We start from the raw sequence: 16,941 nt of genomic DNA, 5'->3' as shown, positions 1-16,941 counted from the left end.
CTGCCCAGCGTCAAGTCTGGGGACGTGTCTACACTGATGCTGTTGCCAATCCCTGTGGGGTCTTGTCGTTAGTTTAGTATTGTTATTCTTAAGTGCTGAATGTCCATCCATAGTTTGTTTTCTTTGGGGGAGGTAATCCTATATCACCAAGCAGGGTCCCATGGCATTGAAGTCCCCAGTGATTATTAGCCTTTGCCTGTCAGCTAGTCTTATGGCTTTCCGTAAAAGATCTGCTTGCCCTGTCGCTCGGTTTTTGGGCAAGTTGTACGAGTTCAGAATAAAGAGAATCTTGTCTCCCTTTGTGCTTGGGGTTGTTCAATCATTACAGAGTCTTCACTCGTGTTTTCGACTTCATGTTGTATTGCTGTCAAATTTCTCGGCACTAAAGTAGCCTTGAACGACCTAGGTTTATGGCCCCCTTGTAATTCTAGCGGGGTATACGCGGTGTGGCCAGCTACTTTTACTGTGCCGCTTGCATCTTTTAGCGTGATTACATCGGGTGTGTTTTCAATTTTTTGAATGTGTGCCAGCAGGTCCCCTCACTTAGAATGGAAACCTTCGCAGTTCCACTGCCACATTCTCACTTTGTGGTGAGGGACCGTGATGTCCTAGGACTGTTGCTGCGGTGGCAGCTGAGGGAGGTTGTTGCCGCGACGGGTTAAGCCTCGCTTCTATGTTCGTTAGTCTTTCCATAATTTGCTGGAAGCAAGTCATTGTTTGTTCTCTGACCATGACGAATTTCGCCATAAGATTATCTACCTGCTTAGTTAGTTTGTCTACTTTAGCCGAAACGGCATCTATTCTGGCATTTTCAGCTCTTTCCCGCTTCAGAAGTACAATCACGTCCAACCTAAGCTTGCTGTAGGTCGGAGTCGATGCTTCCTCATTCGAATTTACTGAAAACTTTTTGAGTTTGCTGTCTTCTGTGTTTTCCTGTCTGGGTAGAGGTCTTTTCGTGGGAACTTTGGTGTCCGTCTTCATTGATTTTTTATTGTATACCATTTGGTTTGTGTTACATGGAGACGATTGAATAGGTGACTTGCCGAGTACCCTCTGCATTTTTGTGTTATCAGTATTAAGTTTCCTCATTTCTGCGATTTCCTTCTTTATGGTTTCATGCTCTCTGTCTCTATTAGCGAGTTGTTCTTCCAGTTCCTTCTCTCGAGCTGTTTCCCAAGGGGAGGTCTTAAATGGCCAGCTCACCTTTTTGCTTGTGTCTCCACTATTGCTTGAACTCCTCCATTCGACTTGGTCAGGACCTGAACCGACGACTCCGTCACTTGTCCCCGGCAGGGCTGGAAAGGAGTTCGACCTACTTCTCCCCTGGTAGCCTTTGTGGTTGTCGCTGACCCGAGATCGTGGCTGGTTAGAAGACTCATATTGCCCTAGGTCTTTCTTGGGTTTGTGCGGTCGTGTCTGTTGCATCCACAGTAAGTAGGCGTAGGCTTGAACAAACGGCTTTATTCACAGTGCTGCATACTGGCAGCTCGAAATAAACTCCCCCCAGTACAGCACATGACAAACGCATATATACACGCACAGCAGCCTGACACATGCGCAGAACAGACATGATGGTGATACCATGATATCTTATCACACAACAGTAAACGCACGTGTCGCACCCCAGATACCGACACAACAGTGTCTTGAGCAGCCTATACTTGCAATTCCTACTGCCGATGTTGTGCATTCCGCAGCATACAATGCATTTGGGCTTGCGCGTCGGTAGTTCTCCTTCCGTTGGCTACGGGTGGTTTTCGCCGCATCTGCGGCAACGCTCTAGCCGTGCTTGTAGCACACATCAGTCCTGTGCCCCGTCTTCCTACAGTTGTAACATGTCTCCAGCCGCTCTCGGTACGGGTAGACAGTGAACACTGATCTCCAGTAGAAAACTTGTCTTGGGAGCATTTCCTCTGCAAAGCGGATCAGGATAGATCTTAGCATGCCGATTCTCCTTTCTTTGAGCACTGCGATGTTCGGATTGCGCTTGATAAAGCCTTGGCGGACTTCCGGAGATCCGATGTCGTAGGCGTTGTATACGACACCCTTAATAGCGTCGTCGGATGCCGCGATGTAGGGTGCCATGTCGAGGGTCGTCTGGTCTATAACTATGAATTTTATGTTCACATAAATGCTCGCTCGTTGACGATTGTGCATGCTGATCGTGTTCGTGTTGTTGCCGGAGTTGATCCTTGAGATATCTTTCTCCAGGACGTTTACATAGGGTTGGTTTGCAGACGCGCACTGGCCTGCAGTAGGCGACGTGGCACATAGTCATTAATATTCCAGCCTCTTAGCCTGAAGAATATTTTATAGTCACTCTCCGGGAGCTTCGGCACTGGTGCTCTCTTGCGGATATTGGGATCTTGCCTGTTTTTTTGAATGAGAGATTTCTTCTCGCCGGCGCCGTGCTCGCCGGCGTTCACTGAGCTCTACGCGGATTTGCCGTCTTTCTTCCTCATGCTGTCGCGCATGCTGAGAATGGTCTCCCACTCACCGTTCTCGAATTCTGTGGGGTCATATCTTCTCCGTCCACAGCGCTCGCTTTTCATCGTGGTAGTCTGAGGGCCGCCACGGGGGCCGGCGTCCGTCGACGTGGGGTCGGGTATGCGACGCTAGGTCTGAGTTAGGCCTAGCTAGCTCTTCCATCTTGAAGGTGAAATTCCGATGAGAGAGGAATTAATCCGCCGAATGGCGAAACTCAACTCTTACATGGAGTGATGACCAGGATCTTAGTGGTGGTTTTCGGCCCGAGGCACAAATGAACGCTGGAAATCAGCTTTTAAGCTGAGCGTATGCCAAGCACCAGGCAGAAGTAAAAACAAAAGTAAAAAAAGAAAGAAAGTAAAGATAAAAAGTAAAGAAAAAGAAATAAAATGAAAGAAAGTAGAGAAAACGCACAGGCCTGCTACTGGCACGTCATCTGAGCCACCTCCGCTGCCTCGTGCGGGCAGAAGAGAAAATAGACAAAAAAAGAAGAAGGAGAGAAAGACGCGTGTCGCGACAGCTTCCTTCCATCACTGAAACGGTAGCGGGTGCAATGAAGGCCTCCAACAGATACGCGGGAGTCCGAGTCTGGCGCCCGTTGTTGTTGTGGCTACAGGAAAAAGGAAAAGAAAATGCACGGGCCTGCTACTCGCTCCAGAGCCGAGCTACTGATTTACTGATTTATTTATAGGAAGGGAAAGGCACGGTAACTGTCTCACTTGTTTTCTGTGGACACCGCAACCACGCCGTAAGGGAAGGGAGGAAGGTGGGAGTGAAAGTGGAAAGAGAGAAAGAGGAGCCGTAGTGGAGGGCTACGGAGTAATTTCGACCACCTGGGGATCTTTAACGTGCGCTGACATCGCACAGCACACGGACGCCTCTTCGTTTCGCCTAGCCGAGCTACATCCGCCGCACTGTGTGGACAGAAGAGAGAAAGTAGAGAAGAAAGAAAAAGAAAACGGAGAGAAAGACGCACGCCGAAACAGTCGCAAATGAGCCAGCGTGAGAGGGCGGGAATCGGCTAAGTATTGGGCGGCTGGTCCTCTTTTTCTGTTTTCCCCTGCGCATTTGCGCCTTTTACCGTGTTCATAACGCTCGGTGAGAGATTGCAGCTCTAAAGTGATGTCTATGCAGTCTCCCTGCCAAGGGGGTTCCCCCTGGTCGGCTTTCATTGTGTCTCATGATCTACCTCTGGAAGCGTTTCAACGATATGGCGGTCGAAACATTCCTGTAGGGCTGGTATCCAAGAATGACGAATTTATCAAAATTGCTTATCCTGGGACTGTTCGAGCTACTCTCCAGGCAGCCTCTTCCCTGTATGACTCGATAACAGAAGTGAGGCAGTTTGGACGTGGAGGGATACTGTGCCAATCTCCAGACCTCAATTGCGTTAAGGATCTGCTTGAATGCAACTTGTTTGAATCGCTTCAGGTGAGCAGCTTTATCCCTTCTCATCTTGCACGCACAAAAGAAATGAATCAAGGAGTAGACTCTTCTTTAACTCCAGCTGAGACATACTCTCGACCTTCTTACTGCGGCTGTGTGGTAGCGGTGCATCGTTGCAGCCGGGCGTTTAATAATACGCGGGTGCCAACAGAGTCAGTGATTGTCACATTTGCGGGAACTGCATGCCCGTCACAGATAAAAGCATGGCCATTGATCTTTCGTGTGTATCCTCTTGAATCTAAGCCACTGCAGTGTACTAATTGCTGTCGATATGGTCACAGTGCTCGTGGTTGTAAGTCCTCCGTGCGGTGTTGCTAATGTGGCGATGGTCATAATTCGTCATCATATGTCCACAACAAAACGACAAATGCTGCCTTTGCGCTAAAGACTATGCTGAAAACTTCTTGGAGTGTTCATCCCGACAACAGGAGCTTCACGTTCTAGAACTAATAGACAGAAAACGCTGTTCGCGTCATGACGAGGCAACAGAAGTTAAAGAGCGATTGCATGGGTATGCAGGTGTGTCCGATCAGGTGTGCCGGTGGATGCATCAATCTCAAAGGCGATAATTACTGCAGTGGAAGCCTCAATGCCTATAGTGGTCGACCGAATAATTGCTACCGTCACAGAGTGTTTTTCTTACGTTCTGGCGTTTCAGCTAACGCAAGCCCTGCAATCAGGAACAGTCCCTGTCATAGCAAACATGCCTTCAGAACGGCCTCAACTGCTTGAAAGCACTGCTGTTGCTTCAGCTCAGAGGACTGCTACTCCAGATGAGGATGGAGTCATTAATGACGCAGAGATGATGGAATCTGATGTAAGAATTCTAAAACGGTGTGGGTCTCCCACGTCCAACCATTTTTATCCGCGATCCCAACCAAAATCAAAAAACGATCAGCGTACATCAAAGCCAAAGGAGAATATTTTAGGGTAGGCATTTGCGGCTGTCCAGATTTCGCAGTCATAGGGGCAATAAACGTTATCTAGTGGAACTGCCGTTCAATTCTAAAAGCTTCAGCATATTTAGTTTACAATTCTTCTCAGTATAATCCACATATAATTATTTTGCGAGAAACTTGGCTAACTGCCAATAAGCATTTTTATTCACAAATTTATCATTCATTTCGACAAGATCGGCAATCAGAAGGAGGAGGTTTAATTATATTGCTAAGAAAATGACGAAGCGGGCAGTGGCGAGGGGCGGAGTGCTTCCGCCAGGCCCGCTGGCCATAAAAGCATATTTCATCGTCATGACATCACGTCGTTCTGTTTCTGTTGTGTCGCCGTGTTCCATCGCTTCTCATGCCACCACGTAACAATATTTGTCTCTACAAAATTCTGTCACAGGGCTAAGATTTCTTTCCACCTATCTTCTCTAGATTGTGAGTTATTGTGAGTTAAATTCCAGGGCACTGTCTGTTTCCATAGTAAAGGCTTATTCCCTAGCCGTGTACAAGATACAAAACATCTAGATCTGCATTTCATTAATTGTCGAAACTCAGTTCTTCTGACTGGTGATTTTAATTCACATCATGTGTCATGGGGCTACAAGAGAGATAGTTGCGGCAAGCGTCTTCGGGATTGGGTAACATATAATGCATTTTCCTGTAGAAATTCGGGTTCGACCACTTTCTAAATAAAACACAGTCAATATGTTTTTCATTTAACTTTTACTTCTCCCAGCCTTTTTGTTAACAATTGGTCGACACTTGATTGTGGCACCTCTAGAGAGAGGTGGCATACCGATTGCTTTTAATGGTAATTGCCCTGTAATTCCTGCGACTTCTCAGTTGAAGTCATTAACTATAATAATTTTCAGTTAACATTATGCTAAAATCTTGAGTCAATGACTAACACGGATGAAGAACAAAAATCAAAACGCCTATGCTCGGTGATTGAAGATTGCCGTAAGAAGTGTGATATTTTGGTATGGAGCTCAAAGCTGTTTGGTGGAATGCTGACTATTCCCGAGATTACAGATGTAGAAAGGCGGCATGGAAAAAGCTTCTCCACAACAAGTTCCCAAGAAACTGGCATGATTATAAGTTAATTGCAGCTACTTGTAAACGTACGGTTGCAAAAGCGAAGGACGAGTATGATGTTACGCATTTTGATTTCCTGTCTAAATTTGGCAACCGAAGTGCTCTTTTTAGTTTTTTACGTTCGCGGTAAAACGACTTTCCATGAAGCAATAGACACAATTGAAACAATTGCCAAAAGACTGGAGAAGCGTTTCTAGTCTACACTTCCTTCATACTCGATATCTGTAATGCCAATGGATCCAGTTATGATCCTCAAATTTCTGCTTCTTAGCTTTCGCCTATAGTTATGAGATTACTAGCCGCTACTCAAGGTCCTGATTACGTAACTGCAAAACTGTTAAAAATGATTTTTGAGGAGTCTCCTGACACGTTATTAGAGCTAGTAAATTATTCCATTAAATATGCTTGGATACACCCAGAATAGAAACTTGCCAAATTAATTCCTTTACTTAAGAACAAAGGCGGTGCCTTTTCCATATTTAATAATAGACCAATTGCATTAACATCAAGCATTGCAAAAAATTTAAAGGGGCATACCTATACGTACTTCGAACTTCATGAATCAAGAAAATATCCTCAGCCCTTGTCAAATTGGTTTCCGTCAAAAGTGTTCCATCTGGAATGCGCACGCTGACCTCGTGAGTCGAGTTCTTTTAGCGCAGGGCCAAAAAATGCACTCTGCCTTAATAACGCTAGATATAGCCAAAGTCTATGATAGTGCTGAACATAGCATTCTATTGAAAAAATTAAAACCTCTTCAGTTTCCACATTGTTTCGTAGCCTGGATATCTGACTTCCTCCAAAACCTAGAGTTTTACTGTGCAATAAACCGCGTTGATTCTGGCAGATATAAGCAAGCCAGGTGAGTGCCGCAAGGAGCAGTCCTCTCACCTGTGCTTTTCAACAAACTATTCAGCTCAATTCCAGTTAATCATGACGTTCGCACTTGCATATATATAGATGATATTGCGTTTTTTGCAACCAATTCCTTTATCTCCGCTTGCACACGTACCTAAACTCTACTGAGGATTCGTTGTATGGCTTGCGTCTCACATTAAATGTGAACAAAAGGACGGTCCGTGTATTCAATATAAAAGATCCTTTTAGTCTGTAATGTAAAAGCCACAAATAATACCTCAGGTTTAATTATTAAAGTATTTAGGGGTCACTTCTGATGATAATCTTACATGGCAGACCCCATAACCATATTGCTACGAAAGGGGTTCGGGCCGTGGGCATGTTGCGCCGAATTAGTCGTCCCCGGTCCACAGCGAAATGTGTTATTAATGGTATTGTTATGTATGTGCGTCCAAATTTAGAGTTCTGTTGGGTCTTGTTTTCTGGTTCAGCAACTTATAAAATTCGGCCGCTTGTTCTCTTTCTGGCGGTGGTACTTGCTTTACGGAAATTAGACTCTTCTTTTTCTAAAGTGGCTGTAATTTCCGACTCTCTGTCTTGTGTTCATCCCTCTTTTCGTCAGTGGATTCTGCAATAGCAAGAACCTTTCTCTCCCTGATCCCTCGACATTTGAAACTTGTACATATGGTATGGGTACCAGGCCACAGAAAAGTGACTTTGAACGAATATGCTGATAGTTTGGCAGAAGTGTCCCTCAATGGAGCCGTATTATCTATCCTTCCGGCGACAGCGTACATCACTGCCGCGAAGTTTCCGAGAAACGCTCTAATTAATATAAAAAATGGACATCTTTTAAAATCTGATCACTACCTGAATCTAAATTATTCTCCGAATAGAAAATTATGTCATTCACGGCAACTTGACATTTCTCTTACAAGGCTGCGATGCCGTATCCCACCTTTAAATTTCTATCTTTACAGGTCTGGGTTGGCACTTCAATTCTCCAGTCTGCACATTTTGCGATGAGCAGAATTATTAGATCACTTTTTATTGTTTTGTCGTCGCTTCACTACGTTCGGAAGGCAGTTGATGGAAAGGCCATTGCAACAGCTTGGTCTCAGTATAAGTAGCCCAATATTGTTATCATTTGGCGCCGCCATCCTTGGACACTGTCAAAGGTCTGTTTTCACCGCCATGCAAAATTTTGTGCTGGAGTCAAATTGTTTGCCTTGCTAAATATTTAAACATCACTTGTTCTACAATTGCATTGTCAATCTAGCATGTGTGTTACCACTTTTAATTTTATATTTCATTTATTTCCCTTTTTACTTCCTTTCCTTTACCCCTCAAATCACTTTTCGTTTTTTCCTTTTTTTTAAGCAAGTGTACCGCAAAAAACTTTTTTGCTGCCCAATTCTTGGCCGATCCCAGTCTGCCCAGTATGTGCCATATGTTATTTGGGCAACAACAGCCGCTGTCCACCACTCAAGCGGTGGCGGGCGCAATGACGGTCTACAACAGATAAACATTCGGTGGCAGGCCAGCACCTCCGCAAGCAGTGCCGACCTACCAGTCCCAGCCTCGCATTGTCAGTCACAGTCACCCTTCACCACATCTCATGGCGTAAGTGTACCGCCTTTCATTGGCGCGTCCTCGCAAACAGAAGCAATCCAGGGTGTCTAGGAGGCGTTAGTACGATTGGCATCAGCGGCATTTCAAATTGATTTATAGGATAAAAAAGGTGCAGTATTTGTGACAATTTTCCGCGGACACTTGTACCTCGCCGTAAAGGAAGGGAGGAAGGTGGAAGTGAAAGAAGAGATAGAGGTGCCGTAGTGGAAGGCTGCGATTCACCGCATCCGAGAACTTATTGTTCGATGGACTCTGTGATGTAAAGAGGCGTAATGATATCACAAAGTTAGGAAGAAGCTGCTTATCCGTGTTTCTGATTTCAGGAGGGAGGATTGTATATAGAAGCTACCTTCCAGGCCTCGACAATGTTAAATCAAGCACGTTACTCGTAGGCTGCACCGGCACGTCCGGCCGGCTTGGTTGAAACGGGGCTTCATATATATATATACTTGGGGGTTACCCCGCCGGGGTGGCGCAGTGGTTACGGCGCTCGACTACTGTTCCCCAGGACGCGGGATCGAATCCCGGCCTCGGCGGCAGCTTTTCCGTGGAGGCGAAAAGCAAGGCGCCCGTGTGCTGTGCGTTGTCAGTGCACGTTAAAGAACCTCAGGTGGTCGAAATTTCCGGAGTCCTCCACTACGGCGTCTCTCATAGCCCGAGTTGCTTTGGGAAGTTAAACCCCACAAAACAAACAAACAAACAAACTTGGTGGCCACCTATGTCCGCTAGCAGGAAACCTTGGCAGATATGGACAGTATGCTTCTAAGAATGTGGGGGGATGGAACGCATTGCTTCTCGCAAGCGGACGCATGGTGCAGCGGCTCCGTGTTTTTCGCTTGTGATCGTGGCACCGCAACTCGACCCTTGAAGAAATCAGAGCGACTGCATCACGCAAAGTGACCCGACATCTGGAGCCACCAGTTTTATCAAGGTGGGCCCCAATTTCACCGATTAGGGGCTGAGTTTCACCCGTGCATCGCGGCAGCGGCGCTAAGCCTAATGGCTGTGCTGCTCCCCGCCGCTGGGTTGCTCACCCCTCTTTCTCCAATATGACTTCTACCTTGCAACGCGGCTATGATCCGTCCGAAATGACATGGTCCACCATTTCGACGGTCCAAGATACTGGTTCTTCAGTCCCACAGCCCCTTGAGAACGAGAACCTTTTCAAACTTCTACAACGCCGCTTCCAGTCCAAGAGCGGACGCAAGATGGCGGCCGACCCGTCGACGGCCTCCCAACCTCAAGCCAACAAGGACGCTGGCGCGCAGCCCCATGCCCGTCCTGTCCAAACTGCTGACGAACCAAAAATTGCAGCAGGCATGCAATGGCGTTCACGACCCATGCCACGCCCGCACCCCCAAGGCATTGTTGTAATCCTCAAGCCCCGCGTCACGGCGAACTTGCGGAGTGTGTTCCAAGATGACGAACTGGGAGCGGCGCTCACTGCCTACCTTGGCAAGCATGCGGCAGCCACTCTCAACATCATCCCGGCATGGGACCAAAATGTTGTAGTAGTGGGAACCCAGGAACCACCCACAGCGGACCGCCTAATTCGCGACTTCAACTTGGATACCGACAAGGGACCCCTCCCTATGCGTGGACATTTGAAATAGACCGGCAAAATCTGCCGAGGTGTGATCTCTGTGGCCAACCAGCAGACAAGCAACACACCCTGAAAGAGAAAGTACAGCTTGCAGAAGTACGCAAGCTGGGAAAGACGAACGTCGGGGCTCTCACCTTTGTGGGGAAGGTGGTGCCGCGTTTTGTGCATTACAATTCGGAACTTGGTGTCGTGCATGAATACAAGCTTACTGTGCCGGCGTGTGTGAGGTGAGGTACTATCGGGCATCGGGCAGACATGCGCCCTGCCCCGAACCCCTCAAAGTGCGGCCTGTGTGGCCAATGTGTGGAGCTTACTCCAGAAGGTCCAGCTCCACATGAATGTAAACCATCGTGGGCAATCTGCGGCTTGGCCCACCCCACGGTCTCACAGGATTGCACAGCAAAATTCCGAAGACTTCGGACGCCCAAAAGCAAGCCTCGGCAATGTGGCGTTTTGAAAACGGACACACCTGGCAAAAAGCCAGGTCACGCCACTCGCGGAGCCAAAGGTAGCGCGGAACGCGGCGACCGCGCCGCCGGCTCACGTGCAGTGACGTCAACGATTCTTTCTCCCGTAACCTGACGTCATCGAAAGACAAGAAGCAGGCGCCCCCACCACCTCCAAGCGGCAAGAATGACAGACACTTCCCGGCCCTTCAGACAACCTCCTTGCTTCAGACAGACGGCGCTGCCGGCGCCCATGCCTCCGCGCCGCAACATAAGCAGGTGAGCAGCTGGGCAGGGGTTGCCTTCTCTCCTATCCCCTCCTCACTTTCCTTCCCTCCCGCGGTCCTCGGCGTAGACGCCGAAAGCCGCAAACAAATCGAGCTGCTCAGGGCACAGAACGAGCAACTGCTCGCTAAAATTCAAAATTTGGAAGCTAAACTCACAGACGCGTCGACTCCCCAGAGCTCAGACGCCATGGAGAGTATGTCGGAACTGCCGGCCGCGTTCGCGGCAGCTATGGCCGCTATGGAGGCGTGACTCGCCTCCCAACTGCAAAATAAGGTGGAGGCCGCCATGGACCGCGTCGCAGCCTAATGCTTGTAAATGATTCCTGAAACTGTCTCCAAATATATGCAGGATCATCCCAGAATGAGCCGTCGGGCTGGGATCCTTAAAAAAATGTCCCGTCTCACAAAAACAGGCCGTCGAGCAGGAAACCTTAAACATATATTTCCCGTTTCTCAAAATACTCCCGATTATTGCGGCCTCGGATAACGAGGACTCCAACCCCGCATCTACTTCAGGTGCCGGCTCGGGGTGGCGTTTGTACCAGTCTCAATAAATATCACTCATGGCGAGACAGCCTAACCAGCAGTCCCCCCCCCCCCCAAATCATGTCAATCATTATTGGTAACGCAATGGAACTGTAGGAGCTTCAGGAACCGCCAAAAACGCGCGAGTCTACGCCTCTGCTTAGAAACATTCGAAACTTTGCCCGGCGTGGTCTCCCTCCAGAAGCCAGGAGCGGCGGCCAAAATAACAAACTACATGATGTGCCAGCGAGACCCCTCGTCTTGTCTGTTTGTACACAAATCATACGCGGCCACAGAAGTGGATCTAGACCTAACACTTCCCTATTCGTATGTCATGGTGACGATCTTACCCCTCCGACACTCAGATCTTCCAATGCACATACTGAACATATACTGCTCCTCCAAACTAAAGCGAGTGACGTTCACAGACATCTTTAGCCGTACGCTGAAGACAGCGGGTCGAGACCCGCTCCTGATATTGGGTGACTTCAATGCCCCCAGTCAGCTGTGGAGATACTGTAAAGAGGAAGCACGAGGATGCAAACCGGCGGAGCTTGTGTCCACACTGGGCCTCACCCTCCACACCAACCCTGTTTACCCAACACGCGTAGGTAACTCCGTGACGCTGGACACATCTCCGGATCTTACCTTCACTCGCAACATACGACACGCAGACTGGGTTGACACCGAGGAAACCCTCGGCAGCGACCACTGCCTTCTTAATACCACGATCTACACACGCCCTCTCAAGCGTCCTACCACACAAGCCCACATCTCTAATTGGACTACCTTCCGACAAAATTTTCCCGCCACTACCAACACTTCCATAGCAGAGCAAGGGTACACCAGCAGGTCCCGGTCACTGATGTCCCACCTTCGCAAACGTGAAACGCAGATCCAGCTCACTGAGGCAATAACGGACGTGGATAATCACCGCATTCACATCTGGGAAGCTCGCCGCAGCCTTACGCGCTGCTGGCGTCGCCAAAAACACAATCGCAAACTTAAAGAACGTATTGCCAATATCACCCACCGAGCCGCCGAGTACGCGGCACAGGTCGCTGACTCGAACTGGGTGGATTGTTGCAATACAGCAGCCCGACAAATGTCTAGCCGTAATACATGGAGGCTCTTCCGAGCTCTCAACAATCCAACGCAGACCCGCACCGAAACACAAAAACATTTACACCGAGCAATCCAATCCTGTAAAGGCAACACTGAGCTGGCACAATCGCTCCGGGACCGCTACTTGTGCACAGCTCAAGACCCCCAAGGGTCGGTCTACTCCTACGCAGGGAAGGAGAACTCGGAGCTGGAGAAACCTTTCCAGCTTCACGATCTTCGGGCCAGTCTAGTGAAAATGAAGAGAGGCACCGCGCCTGGTCAGGACAAGGTCACCGTCAAGCTTGTGGCGAACCTGCCTGATTCGACGTAATAGTGCCTACTCGAATACATTGACGCGATCTGGACAGGGGAAACCCCCTTACCCATCGATTGAAAAACGGCACTTGTGACTTTCATCCCGAAAGCTGGCAAACCGATAGACACGGAAAACCTCCGCCCCATATCTCTCACCGCCTGTGTGGGCAAACTAAGGGAGACCATGGTGCGCGATCGGCTATCCGAGTATTTTGAACACAGGAACAATTTCGCGGACACCATGTTCGGATTTCGCCCACACAGATCCGCACAGGATGTCCTTCTCCAACTTAACTGAGAAATTCTCAACCCATTCGGACGCCTCCCCAATGACCGGGTTGTACTCGCCCTAGACTTAAAAGGCGCTTTCGATAACGTCACACACGAAATCATACTAACCCTTCTAAGTGAAACACACTGTGGCAGCAATACGTTCAATTATATACGACAATTCCTTACAGACCGACAATCCTACATAAAAATACATGACAAGGAGCACGAATCATTCATGCTCGGCACGTGGGGCACACCTCAGTGCGCAGTTCTCTCCCCGCTGCTTTTTAACATTGTCATGATGCGTCTGCCGGCCCAGCTGGCTGAGGTCGAAGGCATACAGCACGCGCTCTACGCCAACGACATCACCCTATGGGCAACGCAAGGCAGTGTGGGCGACATTGAAACCTGCCTGCAAACAGCGGCGAGGACAGTGGACCGCTATGCCCGGCGCTGTGGTCTTCAATGTTCCCCCCAGAAATCACAGTTTGTGCATCTCCGCCCCTCTCGGAGATGCAGAACACAAATCTCGCTCTCGCTTGCGAGCGGTCCAATTCATGAATGAAAAGAGATCAGAGTACTCGGTCTCTTCATCCATCACCAAAGACGCCCTGACACAACACTAGCCAAGCTCCGCCAGGTGGGGGACAAGCTGGGCCGTATGGTCCGCCGGGTGTCTAACGAACGCAGGGGGTTGCGAAGTAAGGATGCCTTGCGGCTGGCAAACGCCTTCGTAACCAGTCAAATCCTGTATTCGAGTCCTTAGCTCCACTTGCGGAAGCACGATGAGGATACCCTCTAGGTGATCCCCCGAAAAATTATGAAACGTGCCCTCGGCCTCCCTATCTCCATCTCTAACAGTCGGCTCATGGCCCTAGGGGGGATGAACAATTTCAGGGAGCTTGGGGAAGCACATTTGATGAACCAATACACCCACCTCACACAGACGGTGTCGTGTCGCCGCCTTCTTGCCCGGCAGAACATTCAACATAAACAGTTCACAGAGGAGAGGCTCCGCATCCGAGAATTCTGGAGACGCGCCCTCAGAGTGCGGCCTCTCCTGCCAACATGGGACGAGAAGATCATAATGGGCGGCGCCTGGCGCGGGCGGAAGCCTTGACCCGCCATTATGGCAACAAATCAGGTATGTTCTACGTGGATGACTCGGGTCCCCATTCTGGGCGCTGGTATACGGTCGCAGTCGTTCACAACGGGAACACAGTCGATGGCCTTACATGCACGTCCAAATCTATAACACACGCTCAAGAGGTAGCCATTGCACTCGCCGCCTCAGACCACACTTCTAATTATATCATCACCAACTCACGAGAGGCTTGCCGGAATGTCGCCCAAGGGTGGACCACCCCCTTAGCCTATAGAATATTTCGAAATTGCTGTCTGGGCACGGACCCCGCGTGCCGATATCTCGTCTGGGCTCCTAGCCAACAGGGTCTTGCCGGGAATGAGGCAGCTGACGCAGCCGCCCGCGCGCTTTCTCACTGGGAAGTTTCCTCAGGACTGGAATCGGCTGAGGACAGCGATTCTAATCCGGCCTACACATTCTTAGATATTGTAATTTTTTATCAAAACTCAAACGCAAATACCCTAACCCCTGCAAAGGGTTAGGAAAAGCGAACGAGAGACTGCTCCTGCGCCTCTTCACTAACACGATGCTGTGCCTGGCAGTACTTGAACATTTTGACTCCCAATTCACTGGCCAGTGCCAGTACTGTGGGGAGGTGGCTCAATTACCACATGGTATGGACCTGCCAACAAAACTCATCCCTTCCCTCATTACTAACCCTTCCCGAGAGGACTGGGAGGGAACCCTGCTCGGCTGCTGCGACCTACAGGCCCAAAGGGCCTTAACGCGGCGTGTGCGGGCGACAGCAACCGCCAATGGGGTCCCTGACTAGGGTTTCCACCCAGTACTGTCAGGCCGAAGCCCTTAAGGCTCCGCGTCAAACCTCCAAATATGCAATAGACGTTTTAACCACCACCTATGAATATGGGAGGTAGTGGGAGGAGGAAGAGGAGGAGGAGGAAGAACTTTATTCGAGGCACGCAGGTCGCCTGGGTCTCCGCACGGCACCACTCACAATCTAAACTTTCATGTGATGTTGATCCATGACGTATGCGGGCCGGGTGACGACGATCTTCTGCCTGGCCGGGTCTGCTGAGCACAATGAGGTCTCCCAGTCCTCCCAGGTTCGGAGAGGCACCGGCCCGGCAGGGGGAGGAGACGCAAGGCAGGATAAAAAAATGTGGGTAAGGCAAGGACAAAAAAAAGAAGGAAACACACACGAGCGCTCGTGTGTGTTTCCTTTTTTTTGTCCTTCTCTTCTTTGCGCTACGTTTCCTAAAATGCTGTGCTGCCTTTTTGTTCTGTGGTTCTTGGAATGGGCTGCCGAATTGATATTCGACATGTGCACTTTGATAGAGGTTCTGAAGTACGTGATGCAGTGGTAAATAGGCAACGCCGGCATCAACACGGAAGAAGGAAATGGACTGGCGTGATTGTTTGCAAATGTGCGTACGCTGCTTGAAAATATTTTTATTTAATATTGCTATTGAATGAAGTGCGCGTTGTTAATACTGTTGCGTGTGGTCTCAAAATTTCTTCGTAATACAAGCTATGAACTCGACCCAGCCTGCTTTATTATGAGGGCGAGCCAGTCACTCTTCGGAACAAGAAGCGTGAACGTTTGGGCGAGTTGGTCAGACATACTTGACATGAACGGCGCGGCAGAAAGATTTGGCGCTTTTCCGTGTGTGTTCTCTGTCTTCGTCTCTTCCTGCCGTGCCCTTAAGTCAACTCTTCAAAAGCCGTCGCTTTCATATGTTCGTCCCTAACGCGAAGCCGTTGTACGATATAAGTACAGTGTTCTGCAACTATATCGGAACCGTCATGAAAAATTTGGCCGCCTCGACCGGTTCCGATAAAGTTGCAGAATACTCTATAATGTTACAGTGTATATTTGTAGATATAGTTTTAGCTGGTGGGTATTAGATGTACGACCGGCTTCGTGATCGTGATCAGCACCCCGAACGAGTTTTCAATCTTTTATGTTAAAAGCGCCTATTTTTCTAACTGTGGGTGCATTGATACGATGAGTACAACCAGCGCGAGAAACAGGTTGTTGCTGCGGCGCATATTTCACAGTGGTCGCTGCATTTAGTTTTGGTGCTTGTATGCTTGAACAAAAATATTCTAAATCATGGCTGACGCCAAGGTACAAACTCATGTACTACTGTGGTAGAGTGACGATTAAAAAGAACTATGTCAGTGACAACACGCAGTAAAATTTGCATTTCAAGAGTAATTGATTTCATTACTACATGGTCTTGTATTTTTGACGAATTATACGTATATTGGTGTTCACAACACAGGTAGATATGAGCTTTCAGTGGGCAGTTGCATTCTTTGGTACTTTTTGTCGTGACTGTTCATTGAAGCGTTGAAATGATGCAGTAGTAAACAGCTTTAAACGAGAAATGAAAAAGTCATTTTACCTTCCTTAATGTCATGTCCGCTATGGTTCCAGATAATTTGAATTTAAAGGCCTTTATTTGTGCAGAGCTCTTTAGTTGCCTTACACATTGTACACACATTTCTCAAATACCAGCAGTGAAATTTAATTTTGTGCTATTGCTAGTATTTCGGAAGAAAAAAGTTTGAGGGCATGCAGAGAAAGCAGCTCTTCTCTGCATGCACTTTTTTTTGCAACTTTGATATCACCTAGAATTGATATATGCAGGCCCCAATAAACATATATTATGTGCCCAGAGCAAAAAGAAGAAAAAGTGCAGGATACCAAGCATATTTCTGATTGTGTGAGAAAGTCACAAGTCAGAAAAAAAAAATTCAGAGGTGCCACAAATCTGCAGCTGTAAGGCAAACCTACATAAGAATTTCAGAATAG

This window comes from Amblyomma maculatum, chromosome 10 (assembly GCF_055883805.1).
Source record: "Amblyomma maculatum isolate TAMU_Amacu chromosome 10, ASM5588380v1, whole genome shotgun sequence".
Taxonomy (NCBI): Eukaryota; Metazoa; Arthropoda; class Arachnida; order Ixodida; family Ixodidae; genus Amblyomma; species Amblyomma maculatum.
Note: the sequence above shows the minus strand (reverse complement) of the source record.